Consider the following 21,734-nt stretch of genomic DNA (forward strand, 5'->3'; position numbering starts at 1 on the left):
CCTCAGTTAGATAATCTGTAGTTAACTCAGCACAACAACCAGTACCTTCTAAAGATTTCCAAAATACCCTTCCATAAGGCTCCATGGTGGAGTTTGCCAAGGAGGTAACAGAATGTGAGATATGAAAACCAGAAATGAAGTGAAAGTCGTTATTCTAAGAAGATTATGCTGGCAATCAGGTCTAGTAGCTTCTCAGCCTTCTCTGTCTCTTGCGGTGGCAGCCAGAGGCAGTTTCATCTCACGATCTCAGAAATTCAAATTCCCACCTCAAGGTCCAGATGAGAAATGAGAAAGCTTCTCTGACTTCTCTGAAAGAACCTCTTATGTTTCGTAGCAGCAGGAAATAGATTTCGTAGAACCAAAAGTCTAATCCTCTGTGTGGCTAGCCTAAGAAACAAATAGAATTCACAGTCTCCCAGGGTCTATAATGTTTTAATTTAGCACAATTATTGGAATATAAATCGATCATGAAAATTGGGATAGAGACAATTGGTATACTGCAAGGAAGTTGAGGACTCTGAATGCCTGAATTCTGCTAATCCTTCCTTTCCAATAAAAGCAGCACTTTGTTCCTGTCAGAGTAGGTCAGCCTCTCCTTGCCTGAGGATACCATAATAGGCTCTCTGGAGGTAGTCACTTTATATGGAAATGGTGACTCTTCTTAAAACCTGCTCACATCGTCCCTGGTTACTTCTACACCCAAATCCCAGCAAGCCTCAGGAGAACTGATGCAAAGTCTGACCTGGGAAGAAGCTCCATATATACTAAATAATTTTAAGATTCGCAAATTTATATCGGCAGAGGCCTTGGAACATACATGTTGTTGTTGTTAGGTGCTGTCGAATCAGTTCCAACTCATAGTGACCCTATAAATAGGCACCACAGAACGAAACACTGCCCGGTCCTGTGCCATCCTTACAATTGTTGTTATGCTTGAGCTCATTGTTGTAGCCACTGTGTCAATCCACCTCGTTGAGGGTCTTCCTCTTTTCCTCTGACCCTGTACTCTGCCAAGCATGATGTCCTTCCCCAGGGACTGATCCCTCGTGACTACACGTCCAAAGTATGTAAGACACAGTCTCGCCATTCTTGCTTCTAAGGAGCATCCTGGCCACAGTTCTTCCAAGACAGATTTGTTCATTCTTTTGGCAGCCCATGGTATGTTCAATATTCTTCGACAACACCACAATTCAAAGGCGTCATCTCTTCTTCGGTCTTCCTTATTCATTGTCCAGCTTTCACATGCATATGATGTGATTGAAAATACCATGGATGAGCCAGGCGCACCTTAGTCTTCAGGGTGACATCTTCGTTCTTCAACAGTTTGAAGAGGTTCTTTGCAGCAGATTTGCCCAATGCAATGCGTCTTTTGATTTCTTGACTGCTGCTTCCATGGGTGTTGATTGTGAATCCAAGTAAAGTAAAATCCTTGACAACTTCAACCTTTTCTCCATTTATCATGATGTTGCTCATTGGTCCAGTTATGAGGATTTTTGTTTTCTTTGTGTTGAGGTGTAATCCATACTGAATGCTGTGGTCTTTGATCTTCATTAGTAAGTGCTTCAAGTCCTCTTCACTTTCAGCGAGCAAGGTTGTGTCATCTGCATAACACAGGCTGTTAATGAGTCTTCCTCCAATCCTGATGCCCTATTCTTCTTCTTATAGTCCAGTTTATGGGATTATTTGCTCAGCATACAGATTAAATAGGTATGGTGAAAGAATACAACACTGACACACACCTTTCCTGACTTTAAACCAATCAGTGTCCCCTTGTTCTGCCCAAACAACTGCCTCTTGATCTATGTAAAGGTTCCTCATGAGCACAACTAAGTGCTCTGGAGTTCCCATTCTTCACAGTGTTATCCATACTTTTTTATAATTCACACAGTCGAATGCCTTTGCATAGTCAGTAAAACACAGGTAAACATCCTTCTGGTATTCTCTTCTTTCAGCCAGGATCTATCTGACATCAGCAATGATATCTCTGGTTCTACGTCCTCTTCTGAAACTGGTCTGAATTTCTGGCAGTTCCCTGTCAATATACTGCTGCAGTCGTTTTTGAATGACCTTTAGCAAAATTTTGCTTGCGTGTGATGTTAATGATATTGTTCTATAATTTCCACATTCGGTTGGATCACCTTTCTTGGGAATAGGCATAAATATGGACTTCTTCCAGTCAGTTGGCCAGGAAGCTGTCTTCCATATTTCTTGGCATAGATGAGTGAGCACCTCCAGCACTGCATCTGTTTGTTGAAACATCTCAATTGATATACCATCAATTCCTGGAGCCTTGTTTTTTGCCAATGCCTTCAGAGCAGCTTGGACTTCTTCCTTCAGCACCATCAGTTATTGACTACATCTGTGGAAAGAGATGATGGAAAAGCTCATTATCATCAGTCAGAATAAGGCCAAGGGCCGACTGTGGAACAGACCATCAATTGCTCATATGCGAGTTCAAGCTGAAACTGAAGAAAATCAGAGCAAGTCCACGAGAGCCAAAATATGACCTTGAGTATATCCCACCTGAATTTAGAGACCATCTCAAGAATACATTTGACGCAATGAACACTAGTGACAGAAGACCAGACAACTTGTGGAATGACATCAAGGACATCATCCATGAAGAAAGTGAGAGGTCACTGAAAATATAGGAAAGAAAGAAAAGACCAAGATGGATGTCAGAGGAGACTCTGAAACTGGCTCTTGAGTGTCCAGCAGCTAAAGCAAAAGGAAGAATTGATGAAGTAAAAGAACTGAACAGAAGATTTCAAAGGGCCTCTCGAGAAGACAAAGTAAAGTATTATAATGACATGTGCAAAGAGCTGGAGATGGAAAACCAAAAGGGAAGAACACACTCAGTGTTTTTCAAGCTGAAAGAACTGAAGAAAAAATTCAAGCGTCGAGTTGCAATAGTGAAGGATTCCATGGGAAAAATATAAAATGACTCAGGAAGCATCAAAAGAAGATGGAAGGAATACACAGAGTTATTATACCAAAAAGAATTAGTCAATATTCAACCATTTGAAGAGGGCATATGATCAGGAACTGATGGTGCTGAAGGAAGAAGTCCAAGCTGCTCTGAAGGCATTGGCAAAAAACAAGGAACATATGTGGGACTGATTTAAAAGATGTAGACCATAGTAATAGAAATATAATTCTGGATCAGGCTAAATTTTTTTTTTTTTTCATATAGGCACACTAATTAGAGCCTGGATACAGTTTGTTAGGTCAAGCTACTTGAAGTGATGCTGTTTGTTTAACTGGTTTACACTAGCACCCAGTGGAGACATAGAATATATAAAGTTGATACGCAGATTTTTCGTTAGTATAATGCTGGAGAAGATATCTAAACATTTAGAGAGAGAGAGAGGGTATGTGATTTATTACATTCAACTTGCTCACCCAAACCTACACATGTGCCCTGGGAGGATTCAGAGGACACTGACTGAATGAAAAGTTAGAGAAATATGTTGGGACAGCAGCTCCAGTATATTTGAAAATCCCTGTAGTGGTTGTTTTTCCCAAAATTCAGATATTACAGGAGGAGATGGTACCATTAAATAGGCTCTTTCTCAGTTCACTGGGGAATATGGAATCCCAGGCCTTGCAGAAAAAGCCTGTACACTGTCAAAACTTAACACTGAGCATTTTCTCTGTCACCAAAGCAACCTGCAAATATTCTACCCAACTTTCTGTAATCTTCTGATCTCAACAATTAGCCTTTGGGTCAGACTAAACCCATAGGCAACCCTCAAACCTGCAGCTAAAATTAGATTCACCTCACTCAATCTATCATTCTCTGAACATGAAAACAAACAGATGTTATGTTGAATGACTGAGTTCTCTTTACAAGGGTTGCTTGTGCTTACTAATCTGCTTTGCGTAATTAAACCAAGCTTTTACACTGTCCACATTGATAGTAAAGGAATTACCATCTGATAAAAGAAAGAAAGAAAGAAAAAAGTCACAGAATGTTGGCCAGCAGCACGAGAAGGGCAAAGAATGCCTCACCAATACATGCAGTGTAACTGGTTGGTGGCTGACCAGCCAAACTCATCATAAATGTTACCCTGAAAAGCTACAACTTGAAATATGGAAGCTCAGAGAAAGCAGGAAGCTAAAGACTCACAAAAGTAGAAGTCATGAGTAGGCAAAAGCCTTGCGTAGGAGAAATAAGGTATGGAAAACGTGCAAAAGCCAGAACCTGTGTAAAGTGGAAACCTATCAAAGAAGGCAAACTCTAGTATTTTTCACTAAACTAATAACTTCAGCCTAATACATATTCTCTGAAAGCCGGAACCTATAAGAAGTGGACGGAATCAGAAAATTGTTGGTATTACAGCACAAATAGGAGGAAATGCAGACAGAAAAGCTGGGAATAGTGCCAAGAAATACAAGAATCAGAAATAAGGGCTTAGTCTTCCACCCCCTTCCGCATTGCTACCGTGTGTGAGTACATACTGTGAACCGTTAACTGTTCTCTGACTACATCTATTCTTTACATTTTGCCTGTTTTTTTTGCCCATAAATTTTTTCCAGCAAAAAACAACATCCATAGGTTTGGAAGAAGTTAAGAGATACTAATAAATCTCTTTATTTTCATTAAAATGTGGATAAGCACACTTTTTTCTTTACCTGGAGAGGCTTTACCTCTCATCCTTACCTTTAATTTTTAGTTTTTCCTTTAGTTATTTCAATTTTGATGCACATTACTACAATTTTCAAAACTCACTACTTCATTTGCTTGAAATTTTTTCCTTCAAAATTCTTTCCAATCAATAGAGAAGCATTTGCTCACTTAACGCATTCAATGTGTGTACAAAGCAAAAACATTCTTCTCATGTGGTTTTCTTTTTTTCTTAAATTTTTATGGAAGCGTGCTAACTTGATCATAAAATGATGTGTATAGTTTTTTGTTTGAGACATTCGTGTTTTCTATAAGATCATAAATTCCTTAATTTTTATAAGATCTTATTTCCTTTTTTGTTTCTTTAAAAAAAAAATAAAGTGTATCCATTCATAGCCATGGACAAGAGAGTGAGAAATTTATCTCTGAAAGAAGAGTTTGATGTTTTCAAGATGATACCTGAAGAGAAAAAGACCATCAAGAAAGCTGTAATTAAGCTCAAGTGACGTAAAATGTAAATTTAGTCAATTATGAAAGAAAATGATAAAATAATAAAAAATACATAAGCAGCATCAACATACACATCAGGAAACAAAGGGATAGAAATTATGCAGAAATCAACAATTCTCCATTTGAGTGGTTTCTTCCAGCCTCCACCAAAAATGTTCCCATTTCAGGACCTACCCTGAAAGCAAACGTGAAGGAAACGGTGAAACTTTTAGAAGTTGATGAATTTTCATCATCTAATGGGTGACTTCAGAGCTTCAAAGAAAAACAAAAAAACTATAGTATCACTTGTAATGTAGCTTGTGGGAAGTCAAATGAGGTTGACAAAGACATTATTAAAAATTAGCTAACAGACTTAAAAGAGATTATAAGAGAGTATGATCCTAAAGACATTGCAAGTCCTGATGAGACTGGTCTGTTTTACAGGGCAATGCCTAATAGGACCCTGAAAATAGAGGGGAAAGAAATATGCTCAGTGTCAGTTTTTTGGTTACCATCCTCTTAAACACACTTTGGGATCAGACATTTGTGAAACCATGGGTAATTGGGGAGAGCAAGAAAACATGGTGCTTCAAGAATATCAAAATTAATTGGCTTTCAGTAGAATGGAAATAGGATAAGAATTGGATGATGGAAGCAATTTATGAAGAGCTGTTAAGTAAACTCAACTATACCTTGGACTTTTTTTTTTTTTTTTTGGTTTTTTATACCTTGAACAAAATCAAAGCATCCTTTCATTCATTAACATTGCTACTTGTTATTGGTCCCTGCCTTCGTCCGACATTAAGTTATGTTTCACCACCCACAATGTCAGTCCTACAATCTCTGAATTATGACATTATCCAAAATATTACACTACAGGAAACTATTGCTATGAAAAGTGGTTCCCAACATTGGGATGTGCAAGATAGCATCTGAGATTTTGGGGAAAATCGACGTCCTTGCAATTTAGTTTCTTAAACTAACAATCAAAATGATTAATGAAAAAACCAGAAAAAAGTCTTAAAGACAAAGATTTCATATTTGGCAGTGATGACAGTGTAGAAAATGAAACAGTTAGCCAGCCTGATAACATCATGCAGATTCAGGACACAAGAAATGGCACTGAAAGGTTTCTCAGAAAATAGGGTCAATGCAGCGTGTTCCACTGATATCGACAAAGAAATTGCACAGAAGTAGTCAGTATAAACCTGCAAGAAATTGTGGACTTGCAATCTAAAGATGACAACGATGAAGATGATGAAGACCTAACGTTAGAAGAGCCTAAGATTTAAATCAAACACAAGTTTTCCGCTCCATAAAGGCTTTGAAGGAATTTGCAAACGTTTTTGAAAAAGCTACAGACTTAGAAATTTGTTTCAGTAATTTCGTCAAAAAATCAAACCAAACAGTTGGCCTTAAATTTTTTATTAAAACATTAATTTTACCCATATCTTTGTTTGAATAGCATGTGCACATATCTGTACATAATTTGAATAAACATGCAAATCAGGAAAAAATGGTTTAGTTTCTTTGCCAATTCTATAAAATTGAAAAGAAACAGTTTTTGGTTGTTTATGAGGTGGGATTCTTAATAGAGAGTGATAGACAAGAGGTAAGACTGCACCCTATCAAAGGCAGAAAACTCAAGGAGACCAGGAAAAACAAGGCAGTTCTGTCGAGCTGCAACTCTTACAGGTTTCACTGTATAATTAATAGGTAATGGTGTAGGAAAAAAAAAAAAATGTCCAGACGAACAGGTCATGTTTAACTGATGCATTACAATAGGAAATTCTAGGCCAAATGAATGCCTCTGATGAGGGAGTGACTGAATATTCCAGTTGGGGTGTTACAGCGACTGTTGACACACTAGAATTATCTCGTGGCTAGATTTCCTAATTCTCCAGGTTATCTGCTGAGAAAGCTATGCCTTTTCCATAAATCTCTATCTAGAGTATCTGTAGAGTGGGCAAATCTAATTTTAGTAGCCCAAGTGCATCACTATTCTAGCCAAAATAAATAGCCTAATTATATGAATATACCATGGACTGCCAAAAGAACGAACAAATCTGTCTTGCAAGAAGTATAAACAGAATGCTCCTTAGAAGCAAGGATGGCGAGACTGCATCTTACATACTTCGGACATGTTGTCAGGAGGGATCAGTCCCTGGAGAAGGACATCATGCTTGGCAGAGTACAGGGTCAGTGGGAAAGAGGAAGACCCTCAACTAGGTAGATTGACAAAGTGGCTGCAACAATGAGCTCAAGCGTAACAACGATTGTAAGGATGGCGCAGGACCGGGCAGTGTTTTGTTCTGTTGTGCATAGGGTCGCTATGAATCGGAACCAACTCGACGGCACCTAACAACAACAACAATTAACAGGGAATTCACTTTTTCTTAAATCCATGTACATACATGCAACCACTAGAAAATTGAAAAAGGAGAACAAATGCTTAAACATTCAATTTTTATTTTGTTCAAGGTTATCTTATAAACATATTAAATTTAGATTCATAGCAAGTTAAATGATATGAGTAATATCAGTGCTATTATTTCTACTCTAATCCTACTCACCCCCCTGACTGACTTCATAGCTGTCATCCACTGCTTTATTTAGGAGATTGAAAAAGAGAAGTCTACTATTTGCCATCAAAACTTGTCTAGAGAATAAACAATTCCAGCTGTGTTTTTTAAACTACACAAAAATATACAGCTTTTAGTTGATTTAGGGTTGCAAAAGTACAAGTCTGATTCACCAATTTATGTTTTGCCACACATATGAAATGTAAGAGGATACTAGGAAGAAATATTGTAATGCCTATTGAGATATATTAGATGGCAAAATCTTCATGTATTTTATGCCTGATTTTTTCCTGTTTGAAAAGGTCTCCAGTTTTAGCCAGTAGATGTAGGGAACTGATGTAATACCTCAGAATTTAAGCTATGTCTATACGATCTTACCATTATAATATCTCTAATTGATTTGCCGTTTATTAATTCAGTCAATAATATTATGTGACAAAGACTGAAACAGTGTGGGTGATAATGGACCAAATAAAATAAACTAACTTCATGGAGTTTTACATTCAAGTGTAAGAGATACACCACGAATTTTCAAAAAATCAAATGTAAGGTCATGGCAGTGAACTATTATTTTCAGGAAGAAAAATCGAGGCCCTAAAAGTAGACCTTTATGAAGAAGGTGCATTTAAGCTGAGACTGAAGTGAGGAAACTATGTACGCAGTTATCTAGGGAAAGTGAGTAACAATTCTTCATATATCACTGTCTAATTTTAATAAAATTTGCATTCAAAAGGTTAAATTTATATTTCAGGATGACTAGAAGGAGTCAGAGAGAGAAAGATATCAAGTAGTTATGTGTAATTAAGTGGAATAACTAGAAAAGGGTAGGCTCAAAAGTTTAATATATGGAGATAATATAAAAGAACTGATATAGACCAAATGTCATTCCATTTTTGTGTCATTCCATTCATGAACTTTTACTTGATGTTATTGAATATAAATGCTTCTTCTTCTTGTAAATTCTTTTGGTATTTGTTCACCTCTCTTAGACATCCTTTGCAAAATAGACCCTGACAACTTAAGAAGGAAAATTCTTTATACGTTATCTACCTCAGAAACCTCAGGAAGTGATTATTAATTTTTTTAATTAATTTTATTTATTAAATTTAAACCATTTAGGTACTTGGTCTTTTAAATAAAATCTATTACATTCATTCATAGTTGCAGCTTATACTAATATAACACAATCTAAAATTGCATTGATTTAACAAAACGAAGATATATTTCTAACTTAACATGTAATTATCAATGGACCCTCTCCTGGTCAGCCATCCAAAATGCCGTAATCCAGCCATTTAGCTACAATATCTGGAATCTGTGGCTTCCTAGGTCTTCTCATCAAGAAAAGGTACATATTTAAAGTGGCACATAGTACCCTTGTTTCTATATTATTTACCATTGCTAGTGAATTGGCCATGCTTAACTAGAAAAAAAGGACCAGATATGATTGCAAAAGTAACAGCATTCTTTATTGTTGTTATTTTTGTACTTGGGATGGAAAAGACAATACTGGATCCATTTTATAGAGTGCCATTTATAAATAGGATAGGAGGTTTAGGGTCACGGTTCCATGGGACATCCCAGTTAATTGACCCAGTAAGACCCAATAACATATGTAGTGCTTTTGTTCTACCTCCTAGTTCTGTTGAGTAGAGTCTGAGGTCTTAAAAGCTTGCAAGTGACCATTCAAGGTACAGCAATTGGTCTTTATTTATTGGATCAACAAAGGAAGGGCAGTTAGGAATAGGAGGAGGGAATGAAATGTGTGGCTATTTGCCTCTATGAACAACTGCCTTTTTTACAATAACACCAGAGAACCTGGATGGTGTGGTGCCCAGTTACTATTACTGAACATTTCGATCAAAAATTCTATAGAAGAATTCTGATACAAAGACTGGAAATGCCGAAAATAATTTCAAATTCTTATGTAATCCAGAATATCTGGAGCATGCAGATTGGATGGACCCTTGAAACTATTGCCCTAAAATAATCTTCAAACCTTAAACCAAAAATATTCCCTCAAATTTCTTAAAACCAAAAAACAGTTTTGCTTTACTAGTAAAGAATATCTGCCTTTAGCATTATGCTCTTTTAAGACCTATCTATGTGATTTTTTTTATATGACATCAAATGACAAAAGCAACTCGAAATATTAGATATGAAGCTTAGGGGGCAGTAAGTTTATGTTAATGGGGAGAAACAAATCAGAAGAGGGAGGTGAGAATGGTTGCACAACTTGAAGATGTAATCAACGTCACTGAATTGCACATGTAGAAACTGTTGAATTGGTGCATATTCTACTATGTATATTATCAACAACAAAAATAAATTAAGAAAAAAAATTATCGGTTTCATATATTGATGTATCTCAGGCACCTATAGAAATTTCTGACATATAATAATTAAAAAACATTGATTGAAACATTAAAATTGTAAGCTCTAAAATTGCTTTACTTTGAGTCCCTTCTCTCTTACTACCTCAGTCTCAATTTCCTCATTTGTAAAATGGGGAAGATAATAGTACCCAAGACATCATTTGATGTATATGACACAATTCCGTGCACTGTAAAAACCAGCACTTTTGGACAGGTAAGTTAGAAAAAAAGGTGCCCTTTCAGTTAAAATTGAAATCAGGCAATGATTGAATCAGGCAACATAACTTTAGAAATGTTTTGGGCACTGTAAATTACATGTAAAATATGATACATTCTATGCGTTATATCGTTTATGAAGTTATACTAAACATTAAAATAGTCATAAAATCTAAACTCCCAAGATAATCTTACAAAACCATTCATGATCTGGCCCTTATTAAGTGGACTCATTTATCATTGTTCTTCATTTTAAGTAGACTTTCTAGATGTGCTAAATTACTTTCAATTAAAAGACATAGAATTTGCTTTTCCAAAGTCTCCATAAATTTTTGATATTTCCTCTTTCTTGGAAAAATGTTACATGGTTCACTCTTATGTATGTTTAAAACTAACCCAGCCACCCAGAAAGCCTTCCTGGACTACAAAGGCATATTTAACTATTCCTAATTTTTGTCTGTTTTTCCCTCACACTTAGGAATTTGTGCTTCTTCTCGCAGAATTTTGATACTCTATTTTAAATATATGGACCTCAACAGTCTATTCACTCCTTGAGAGCTAAAACCGTTCTTATCCATCTTTTTTTATCCCGAGCTTCTACTATGATTCTTGACTTAAGGAGAAATTAATGTTATGAATGTTGTAAAAACTTAGCAACACAGACTAGAATTGGTTATTCTTACTATCAGATGCAGAAGGCATTGGAATGAAAGCCACTTTTAAGTCTCAATAATAATGGTGTTTCGTTTTTGTGTTTGACTTTTGAGGCCAACATATAATGTAGGTGATTATTATTTTTAGGCTTTTAGATTATTATAATTTAAAATAACTCAGTAAAATGTACTTATGGAATGATTATGTAATTCTAATCATTAGGATATTCAATGTGCCAGTCATTTGAAACACGGCTTTACTAATTTATGGAGAAATTTGGCATTTATAAAACATAATTAAAATAATTTAGAATCAATTATATACTTATAGTTTGTGTACAGATGAGTTACTTTGGTTGTGTATTAACATTTTGATTAATTCTTACTACAGTAATAAAAATCTATTCCTTAAGCCACAAGCTGTAACTTTTTGTTTTCATTTTGATCACAAGGGCTAGTGACTTCCTCAGAGGAGTACCTATTTATATAAACATTTATATTGTGATTTTAAGGTCAGTAATATTTTTAATTCATCTTTAAAAAATTAATATCCTATGGACATTCTAGTTGTACATGTGTGAATATAAATTATTTTTATATTCTTTTTGTAACATTGTATAGAAATATCTACATTTAAAAGATGTTTGAAAACATTATGGCTAGGAGTTCTTTAAGGAGCTTTAAGTTTATTCAGAGGAAATAAGAGAGTGATGTCATAAACTTAATGTTTTTAGTGAAAGTGACAAAATCTTACCTTATTCCTTCTATTATTATTAATAAGTCAGGAATTTGATACTCTTAAAGTCTTGAGTAATTTTAAGGTTTCAGTTCCTTTAATAAAATGAATTAACAAGTAATAACACCATAACTAGGGTTTAGGGGAAGAATTAAATAAATGAAAGATTTTATATATTTAGAGATTAACAGAGCTTCTGCCTCCATGGCAAACTTTATCTCATGTATATAACTAATTTCCCTTAATACATATGTAATAAATTAGCTATCTTCTAAATCATGTGCTCTAATACAATTTTACCATGAGACAAGAAAAAAAAAGGATTATGAAAAGATGAACGGTATCTATGAAAGTTTGTCAGAATCCCCATAATGCCCAACCCAGCCCAGTGCTGCCCCATAATACACATAATGAAAATGATTATGATGAAAGTGTCCTGATTATCTCACAATTCAATAGGTTTCAGTGAAAAGCGACATATACTCCTTCTAGATACTTTTTGCATGCATACGTCATCTAGCATGACTTTCCTGTGAAATCTAGCTGTACGTGACTGACGAACATGTAGCCAGGCAAGTGCCATTATTTTCATTTCACATGTGCTAAACTCTCTCTTGATTTGAGCCTCTCCGTATAATTAGGCTTCTACGGGACAATACATTTGATAGTTGCTTCTTAGTTTCCCTACAGTGTACCAATAAAATGGCGCCTCCTGCCATCTCTTCTGCCTCAGAGCTAGATTGTTTCCCCTATATCTCTCCACTAGTGAAGCATCTTCCGCAGAAAGATGTCATTCGCCCACCACTTTCTGTCTGTCTATGAGTTAGTAATCACAAGGTTACGTTGTTCCACCTATAGCTTTCCTGTCCTTACATCCCAGCCCCTGTATCACTGATTTTGAGATCAGCACTTCTGTTTGATACAAACTTTGACCCTTCTTCCATGAATTTACAAGTCAACTCACTATTTCTTGGCCTGGGACTAGCAGTTTTTGGCTATTTGTAGTTTCTTAATTTCACTTAAACTCATTTCATTACCTATTACCTTAAGTCTTTGACTTTATATAGGCCTGCTAAACACTTCTTCCTTTGATGAGGTAGAAATGCTGCCATGTTTTTTGTCTCGGATTCCTGTAACACTTTTTGCCTTCACTCTTCCTAGTTACAGAATCATCTTCAGGTTCAATTTATTATTGTCTGATTGAATAAATACTTTCATTTAATTGACTTTGTATTTTAAAAAGGTGATTGTTATTTCAAATAAACATTTGTTTGATAAAATGTGTAGAAAGGAGATTTTCAACAGAAAGATCAGCCAGTAAAGTCTTATTCTATAACTTTTCTTTTGCATTTAGTTTGGTAATTTAGTCGGACATTTACATTTAACACCAATATAATTCTTTAAGTTTACAAAGCCATTTTTTTCTCACTTGATTCTCACTGCATTCTCGTGGGTAAGTACGCTACTTTTTTTTTTTTTTTGTCCTTGATTTACAGTTAAGAAACCAAACCTGTTCGCATCAAGTCGATTCAGATTCATAGGACCCTATAGGACAGAGTAGAACTGCCCCATAATGTTTTCAAGGAGCACCTGGTGGATTCAAACTGCTGGCCTTTTTGTTAGCAGCTGAGCTCTTAACCATTGCACTACCAGGACTCTGATTTACAGTTAAGGAAACTGGTCATGTTTTAAAATATCTTCCTCCATATCATACAGTCATCAAGAGGCAGAGGTGATATTAAACTCCTGTCTTTACTTAGTCCTATGTCAGATATTGACACTATCTCGCATTTGAATCTAAGGACTTAAAAAATTAAGTAAAATCATAAAAAACATGAGTTGAAAATTAATGAGGATACCAACTATTACCAAATGCCTTCCAAACATAAGCACTTTTGGGGGAATATTTCCACTTTTAAAACATTAGTAATTAGATACCAGTTGTCCAACTGAGGAGACCCTTGGTGGTACAGTTAACATGCTTGGCTGCTAACCCAAGGGTTAGAAATTCAAGTCCACTTGGAGGCTCCTAGGAAGAAAGGCCTGGCAATCTACCTTTGAAAAAATTAACTATTGAAAACCCTATGGAGCAAAATTCTACTCTGACACTGTGGTGTCACCATTGGCAGAATCAATTTGATGGCAGCTGGTTATAACATGAAAGTAAATGAAAACTTGAGAATATGTATAACTTTCCCAAGGTCACCCAGCAACAAAATAGCAACAGGGAGATTCAAGATCAGGTCTAACTGGTTGCAAAAACACACGCTTACTGCTATACCACTGTTCTTCCATATTTAGTGTAATTTGTTTAAAAAAATAAACTAAAGCTTAGCTATTATGTAAAACAAAATGCTAGCATTTCTCTGATCAAAAATGTTTCTAAACATTCTCTGCATACTTAGTTCCAGTTGACTTCCCTTCTTTTGATCTTTTTCCCCCCTTCTTCTTCTTCTTTTAGGAACCCTGGTGGATAGTGGTTAAGTGCTACGACTGCTAACAAAAAGGTCAGCAGTTCAAATCCACCAGGTGCTCCTTGGAAACTCCATGGGGCAGTTCTTCTCTGTCCTATAGGGTTGCTATGAGTTGGAACCAGCTAGATGACAGCAAGTTTTTCTTCTTCTTTGACAGATATCTTTAGAAATCTGGCCATCTTTTGTTGTTAGGTGCCATCAAGTTAGTTCTGCCTCATAGCAATCTTACGTATTAGCAGAAGAAAACATTGCTTAGTCCTGTGCCATCTTCACAATAATGGATATGTTTGAGGACATTGCTTCAGCCGCTGTGTCAGTGCATCTCATTGAGTGTCGTCTTCTTTAAAGGTGAGCCCCTGCTTTCCCAAGCATGATGACCCTCTCCAGGAAATGGTCCCTCCTGATAACATGTCCAAAGTAAGCAAGACAAAGTCTTGCCATCCTTGCTTCCAGGAAGCATTCTGGCTCTTCTCAGCTCCTAGACAGATTTGTTGGCTCTTCTGGCAGTCCTTGGTATTCAATCAATTATCTTTGCCAACATCATAATTCAAATATGTCAGTTCTTTTTCTGTCTTCCTTTTTTATTGTCCAGCTTTTACATGTGTATGAGGCCATTGAAAAAACCATGGCTTGGGTCAGGAGCACCTTAGTTATCAAAGTGACATATTTGTTTTTTTTAAAGCTTTGAAGAGGTTGCTTTCAGCAGACTTGCCCAATGTAATATCTCATTTGAATTCTTGACCGCCGACTCCATGGGCATTGATTGTTGATACAAGCAAAACGAAATTCTTGACAACTTCAATATTTTCTCTGTTTATCATAATATTATCGGCCCAGTTGTGAGGATTTTTGTTTTCTTTTTTTGGAGCTCAGCTGACCAGATTTTAATTTTGAGAAATAAACTCTGAAGGCATTTTAAGCCATAAGTAACTGTAAGTGAATGAGAACAATGATTTCCATTTACATCACATGAAACAACCATTCATTTATACTTAAGAAAATTTTATGTAGTGCATTTAAAGTTAAAAATCTCAAGGCAAATGTTCATTCGAATTCACAATGTCTCTGCTGGCTTTTCACCCAAAGAGGAATATACTTCAGCTTTCTTCAATTTGCTCCTCATTAACAACTATGATTTAGCCTTGTTTACCCCATCGCTTGTGACAACTAGATAAAGGATACCACATAAAGCATCTTAAGCTATTAAGATAAACATTTTAATTTTTTTCTCATCAGCCAACCATATCAATAGAAGAGATGAATTGTTAGAGTGAGTTTTTTTCTTGCCCAAAATTACGTGCCAGTAAGAGAGAAATGAATAACAACATCTTTCCTCTTCTATAAGTCACAAGATACTTTTACACTAAATGTGGTGGTATAAAAAGTAAAACTGAATAGAAGACTGATTCTAAGGAATCCTTAACACAGGGAATTTAAAAATGTTTCTGGTTGGCTGTTTTGCAACTTAACTTTAATTTTTTCTTAAGAGAGTCACTTAGACGTAAGTTGACATAAACAGGTTGGCTTCTTTTCTCAGGTTAACATAAACAGCCAGTTCCAACTAAGTTACCAATCGCTGCCTCCATGCCCAAAGTTCAGGCAAGGCTAGCAATTCTGTCTTAGTCAACAGAAGGGAAATATTCACAAATGAAACAGTTCAAATTAGGAAACAAAGCTCTTTGTTATAGCTGATATAGTTTTAAATAAAGAAAATAGTTTTAAATAATGAATGCTAAATATGGCATCTATTTTGGGACATTATGGCTTAAAATGCTGTTTACTTTTAATTTCACAAATAAACACAGCTGTATTGCTCTGAGAAGCAATGAAAGGTGTTCACCTAGCAGATTCAGCACATCTGACCAAGTAAGACATCAATTTCTTAAAAAATATGCTTCATGCACTGTACTGATTTTTTTCAAGAGATAAATTTTAATACATTATTTCTCTTTTGAACTTGAACGGGAAAAAGAATGAGATGACCCAGAAGATGATCTGTGGCGCCTGGGTATAGTGTCATTCCACGGGGATTGGCCCTGGGCGCAGGGTTGTTCAGTGTTTTCACCAAGCACCTACTTTCATGTGACCGTGACCTTCCTCATCTTTTTTTGTGATCACCAGATGAAGAAGCTCTAAAAGAATTCTCTTTCTGTTCCTCTCAGAAGAAGATGATGAACTTGAAAAAGGTCTTTTTCATGGGCAAGAAGAGCCCCTGTGGAACCTGAAGTTGGATCTTGATTTCGCCTCACGAGATCTCTAATATTCTATGGAGCTGAAACAAGATCTTAACTGTGAACTGGAAGAACTTCTTGCCCAGAACCTGGATCTAGATCTTGAACTTCAGGGCGAGGATAAGCACGATGAAGATTGTGAATGTGAAGGTTGACACTCCGCGTGACTTCATTTATTGGATTTATTTTTATTATTATCGTCTTCACTGGCATCAAAATTATATTTTGAGAGATGAGCATCATCTTCGTTCTCATCCTCAAGTAATTTATATTTAGAAAGATCTTCATCTTCGTCCTCTTCTTCTCCTTCTGATTCTTCATCTTCCTTTAGAATAGACGCAGCACCAACTGCCTTCCCTCTATATTTTTTCTTTTTATATCCAAACTCATCATATTCACCATCAGATTTTTCTCTTTCTATATACTCAACATTTTCTCTTTCATTAAAACCACCACCATATCCTGTTCTTTCTTCTAATCTGGCATTCTTTGGAATATTGCACATGTTGCACTCTGATCATCAGGCCCAATTCGCGTTACTGCAAGTTTTACACTGCCAATCATTAGCACTAAATAGGGTTTGGCTCCTTTTTGCAAGTGTCTTTCCTGTTTCTATGCCCTCAGCTTTCATCATCTTGCCTTCAGTTGTTTTCTCTCATCCACATAAATTACAACTGGCTCTTCTAGCAAAATTTACATTTCCACATTTTTGTCAGGGCAAATCCAATTCCCATCACTGACTGGGAAATTCTTGTTTGACATCTTGGCTATTGACACCACAGCCGCCCATAACTATGCCTCCAGATTTTTTTTTTTTTTAATGGTGAGATGTAATCCATACTGAAGGTTGTCATCTTTGATCTTCATCAGGAAGTGCTTCAAGTCCTCCTCACTTTAAGCAAGCAAGATTGTGTCATCTGCATATCTTTTAGACCTATGTTGAATCTTTAAAAATAATTTTGAATATAGAGAGTTCATTTTGGACATATATTGTTTCCAACAAAAAGGTTTCACATTACTGCATGACTTTTTCCCACTTACTAAAAACATCTTTGAGAATTTGGTATTTGCCGTGTAGTGTAATTGTCTCCAGAGTTGCAATCTTTGAGATATAGGCACTGAGCAGGGGAATAGTGACATCGAGGAATAATAAGGGATAGAATAAAAGGACAAAATCATGGGCAAGGGATGGTTATTCCAGTGGAGATGGGTGTTTTGGAAGTGTTTGTGTAAGCAGTACTGGGTTTACACGAGTATGGAGTGGTAAATAGACGCTAAAGGAGGAATAACCATATATTCCATGTAAATAGAATGGATACACTATTCAAAAAGGAAAGTGAAACACTTGTATTTCTTATCTCTTTGTCAAATTCTTTTTCTTTTTTTCCTGTTTCTTGCTTAGGTAGAGCAAGTGAGTTATATGCTTGAATAATCATTAGATGAGGGCTTTTTTTGGTGGTGGTAGTGGGATGTTCAGAATCTATTTCTCAGAATTATATAAGACTAGTGGTATTAAAGCAGTTGGCATTTAAATGATAATGCAGATACACTGATAAAGATCTATTTTTAAAAATTGAAGGTATGTTTCATAATGTGTAATTTTAAGATTAAATTTTGAGAAAATGCCGGTCACATTTAAATAATTAATTCAAATATTAGTAGAGGTGTGTATTCAGATCTGTTTTTTTAAGCAAAACAGCTGTAGTTAGATTTTTCTCTATTCCAGAAACTGCATTCGTGTGTGTGTGTGTGTGTGTTTAAAAAATATAAAGGTTGGCGTGAGGGTGAGGTAAGTTTAGATTTTGGCTAAGCTGAAAAGAATCAATGAAAGAGTCTCCATGGTTTACCATTTATCTTGTTTTTGATCTAATTGAAATCAAGTAATTTCATTTCCATTCCAGTTTTATTTCGAATCTTGCAAACATTCCCATCAGCAGGGTTTAATTAGCCTGTGTTACCCTTTATTAGCCAAGAGAGCCTGACGGTCTTCTGTGCATTTTCTTTTGGCAACGTTCATTTATTATTTCCTTGCCTGCTTATTTAGAGCATTCTGCAACTCAGCCCATCTTAATTAACAAAGCTGCCACAAATTCTTCATTACCACAGGTTGGATGAATATTTAACACATACACACACACAATAATAACCAAGTAACTTGTAACAATAGGTAAATATTCAATAAAAGAGTATGTATTTGTAGGTAGACGCACAGCTTAGTAGAACAAAATTTCTTGAACAGTGTTTACATTTTGATATTCATTATCTGTAACATAAAGAATAGTCACTAAAAGGGAAAAGGTACTCTCAACATCAATATATTCTTTTCCAGCCTTTTTCTAGTGCAGAATAACATACATTAGGCTAAGTTTTAGGAATGAAATGGCTTAGAGTTTCTTGGCTTCTCTCATCCATTTGCATCACGATGCGAGCTAAACCAAGCAGTTAAAGAATGTAGATGATCATTCACAAATTGTGGCAGGTATTCAACCTGCAAATTTCAGAGCTGTCAAGGTTGAGTGTTTCAATCAATTTTGACATCTCCTAGCATTTTCTTTCATATTCTAGCTTCTATAAATAATATCCTTTCTAAGGTGTCATTTTAGGTTCATGGGCTTGTTTCTCCCCCCTAATATAAAGAAAAGTTGTATTTTATCTCTTAACATGTCTTTTCTACCTTTATTCTGAAGAAAAAAAAAAAAAAAACAATATGGCATATTAAATGAGCTACCTGATCCATGATTCTGTATTAAAGAGAAATGTTTTAATAAGGGATGCAACAATAACAACATATTATTTAGCACTTGTAAGAAAGTTTACCAAAATTTTAAAATGTTTTGAGAACTTTAAGATAAAATCTACCATAGAGTAGCATGCTTGCTCTTTGAAAGAAAAGCTTTCTAAAGATGATCGTTTTCCCATTTACACATACCTGAGAATAACTATTGAAATGCCTACGTTATTACAGTATTTATCGCAGGACTCTAATTTGAACAAAGTGGGTCCATCTGGGATCTAACCCTGGGTAGACTTAATTTTCATACTATGAGAAGGGTCTTATTAAAAGGTGTTTTCATTATAAAAATGTCACATAACAAAGATCCTAAAGGAAGCATAAAGAATACTTTTTAGTATTTTTCAAGTTGTACTTATTCTTTCAACCACCATTTTGACTAGCCACATTTTCCTACGTAGAAATTAAACAAGCTGATTTAAAATCGACCATGCTGTGCATAGTATGTTTGAGCTTGAAAAACTTTGCTAACCCCCTTATTGAGAATTCTTTACTAAAAAAAAAAAAAAACCTGTGATCTAGAAAAGTTAAGTAATTTTTTTTTTTTCCCCTAGAATCAAAAAGACTTAGTGGAAGAGCCAGAAAGAGAACACAAAGCTCCTCACTCACAGTACAATGGAGTATGTCTCCATTTTTATGCCAAAGAACCCTGAAACTTCAAGTGGCACTTAAAGGGTCACATCCTTCCATACCCCAGGGAAACAACTGAGGAATTCCATTGCTTGAGAACTGGCACTTTTGTAATTTGAGGTAAATAATTTTAGGTGATCATAAATATTTCTATCATTGGCTTGTGCCAACAATTTCTTTTGTTTGTTTCTTTTTTAACAGTAAAATCCTGGACTTTCAAATCTCCCACACTTTTGATTATTAAGTAAACCTACCCTTTATATTTACTTATCAAAGTAGATGTCATGAGAGGAAAATGTAGGTCTATGGTAGACATTACTACGGATTACCAATATCTGATCACCCTCTCCTACCTGGTCACACTACTCAATTCCCTTTAAGAGATGGTCAGTTAGGTAGTTTGGCCAACGTACTTTGAGAATAGGTGAATTGTGTCTCCTTAGGACTGGGCCAATAAAAACCCTGTATGGCTCTCCCACCCTCTTTCTTGTCACCATGTTCTGTAGCCCCTCTGAAATGCTGACACTGTAAGATAGAAGCAGAGAGGATTACTGAGTTGTCCTGATGATACATCAAGGTCAGAGCAGAATCTGAGTGAGTGAAATATAAAAGTTCATTGTGCTACCATGAGAGCATAAGTTGATTTATCCTAATTAATTTATTTCTTATAGGAATATGCTCTGTGTTTGTATGTGTATAAACTATCTTCTTTCTTTGAAACTATACATTTTAAAACTATTTGGGAATATTGAGTCTGAATTCGTGAAGGACAGTTACCTTGGTTCTTAATGCACGTTTCTAGTTCTTTAGTCATTTTGTTTTTGCTTTTTAACACACCACCATGAACAGCAATTTATAGATGGTACACAGAAGTGTATTTTCATCCTCAATATACGGATACCACAAACGTTTCACTAAACTATACCTTTTTTAATGACCAGGCCTACATTTTATTTAGATTTTTGTTGAGTAAGATATTGTTTTAAATATACATTTATTAATAAGTATGTGTTTTGTTTTGTTTTTCTTTACTTGCTGAACTTTGTTGGTATTCAACTTGAAGCCTTCCTTTTCTCTGAAAACACTCTAACTGCCTTCTCTGTTGCCTGCTTACTCTTGTGTATGTCATCCTTTGGATATTTTACCTGTTTGCCTTGTATTATAACCAATTAGATTTCCCTCTCTTTCCTTACTTCACTGTAAACTCTTGAAAGAAAGAACTATGCAACATACCAGCCAAAATTTGTTTTGATTGATTATCTGTTCTGACTACCTAGTGCCCATCATATGCCAAGAAGTTCTATTTTGTGGCATATAATCTTTGTGTTTCTGTGGAGCTTGAAATGTACTGTACTTATAATTGGTGCTTAGAAACATTTTCTAAGGATTAAATGAATGAGTAGAATTTCTATTTAGAGACATGGCATGAGTGGAGTTCATAAAATGTATGTTGACTATACTTTCCATTGAGTGGAAAATTCCAAAACAGTGGCCAATTATTGGGTTACTGTTTATTGAGATTCTCCTAGCCAAGAACTACAGCAGAAACTAGCAATGGTTATGAAAGGAAAAATCCTACTTTTACATTAAAAGTGACAAAACTAAGAAAAGGAAGAAAAAGAGCATTTGCTCTCTTTGTTTCTTGAGATAATTCTTATGGTTCTGCCTGTTTTGAAAACACTGTCTTGTCAAGTAATCTAAATAATGTCCTTAGACTAGATTGCAATCTGTGGCCAATAAATGGAGCAAGATCCATGGGCCTAAAAATATGAGCAAGTCAAGTACCTACTAAAACATTGATTTTTTTTTTTTTTCTTTCTGAGAGAATGCTTCAATTTTAATACTACAATGTTGCTATGGTACAAAGACTAACAACAAGGAAGGCTTAATGAGATAGGTTGAAAGATGGGCTACTGTCATGGATTGAATT

The 21,734-nt window shown here is 35.6% G+C and overlaps 1 pseudogene; it reads right to left on the reverse strand.

Annotated features, from left to right (window-relative positions):
• Positions 1 to 16,092: 16,092 nt before the first annotated feature.
• LOC126076706 (zinc finger Ran-binding domain-containing protein 2-like) lies at positions 16,093 to 17,145 on the reverse strand (annotated as a pseudogene).
• Positions 17,146 to 21,734: the final 4,589 nt, after the last annotated feature.

This window comes from Elephas maximus, chromosome 5 (genome assembly GCF_024166365.1).
Source record: "Elephas maximus indicus isolate mEleMax1 chromosome 5, mEleMax1 primary haplotype, whole genome shotgun sequence".
In the NCBI taxonomy this organism is placed as follows: Eukaryota; Metazoa; Chordata; class Mammalia; order Proboscidea; family Elephantidae; genus Elephas; species Elephas maximus.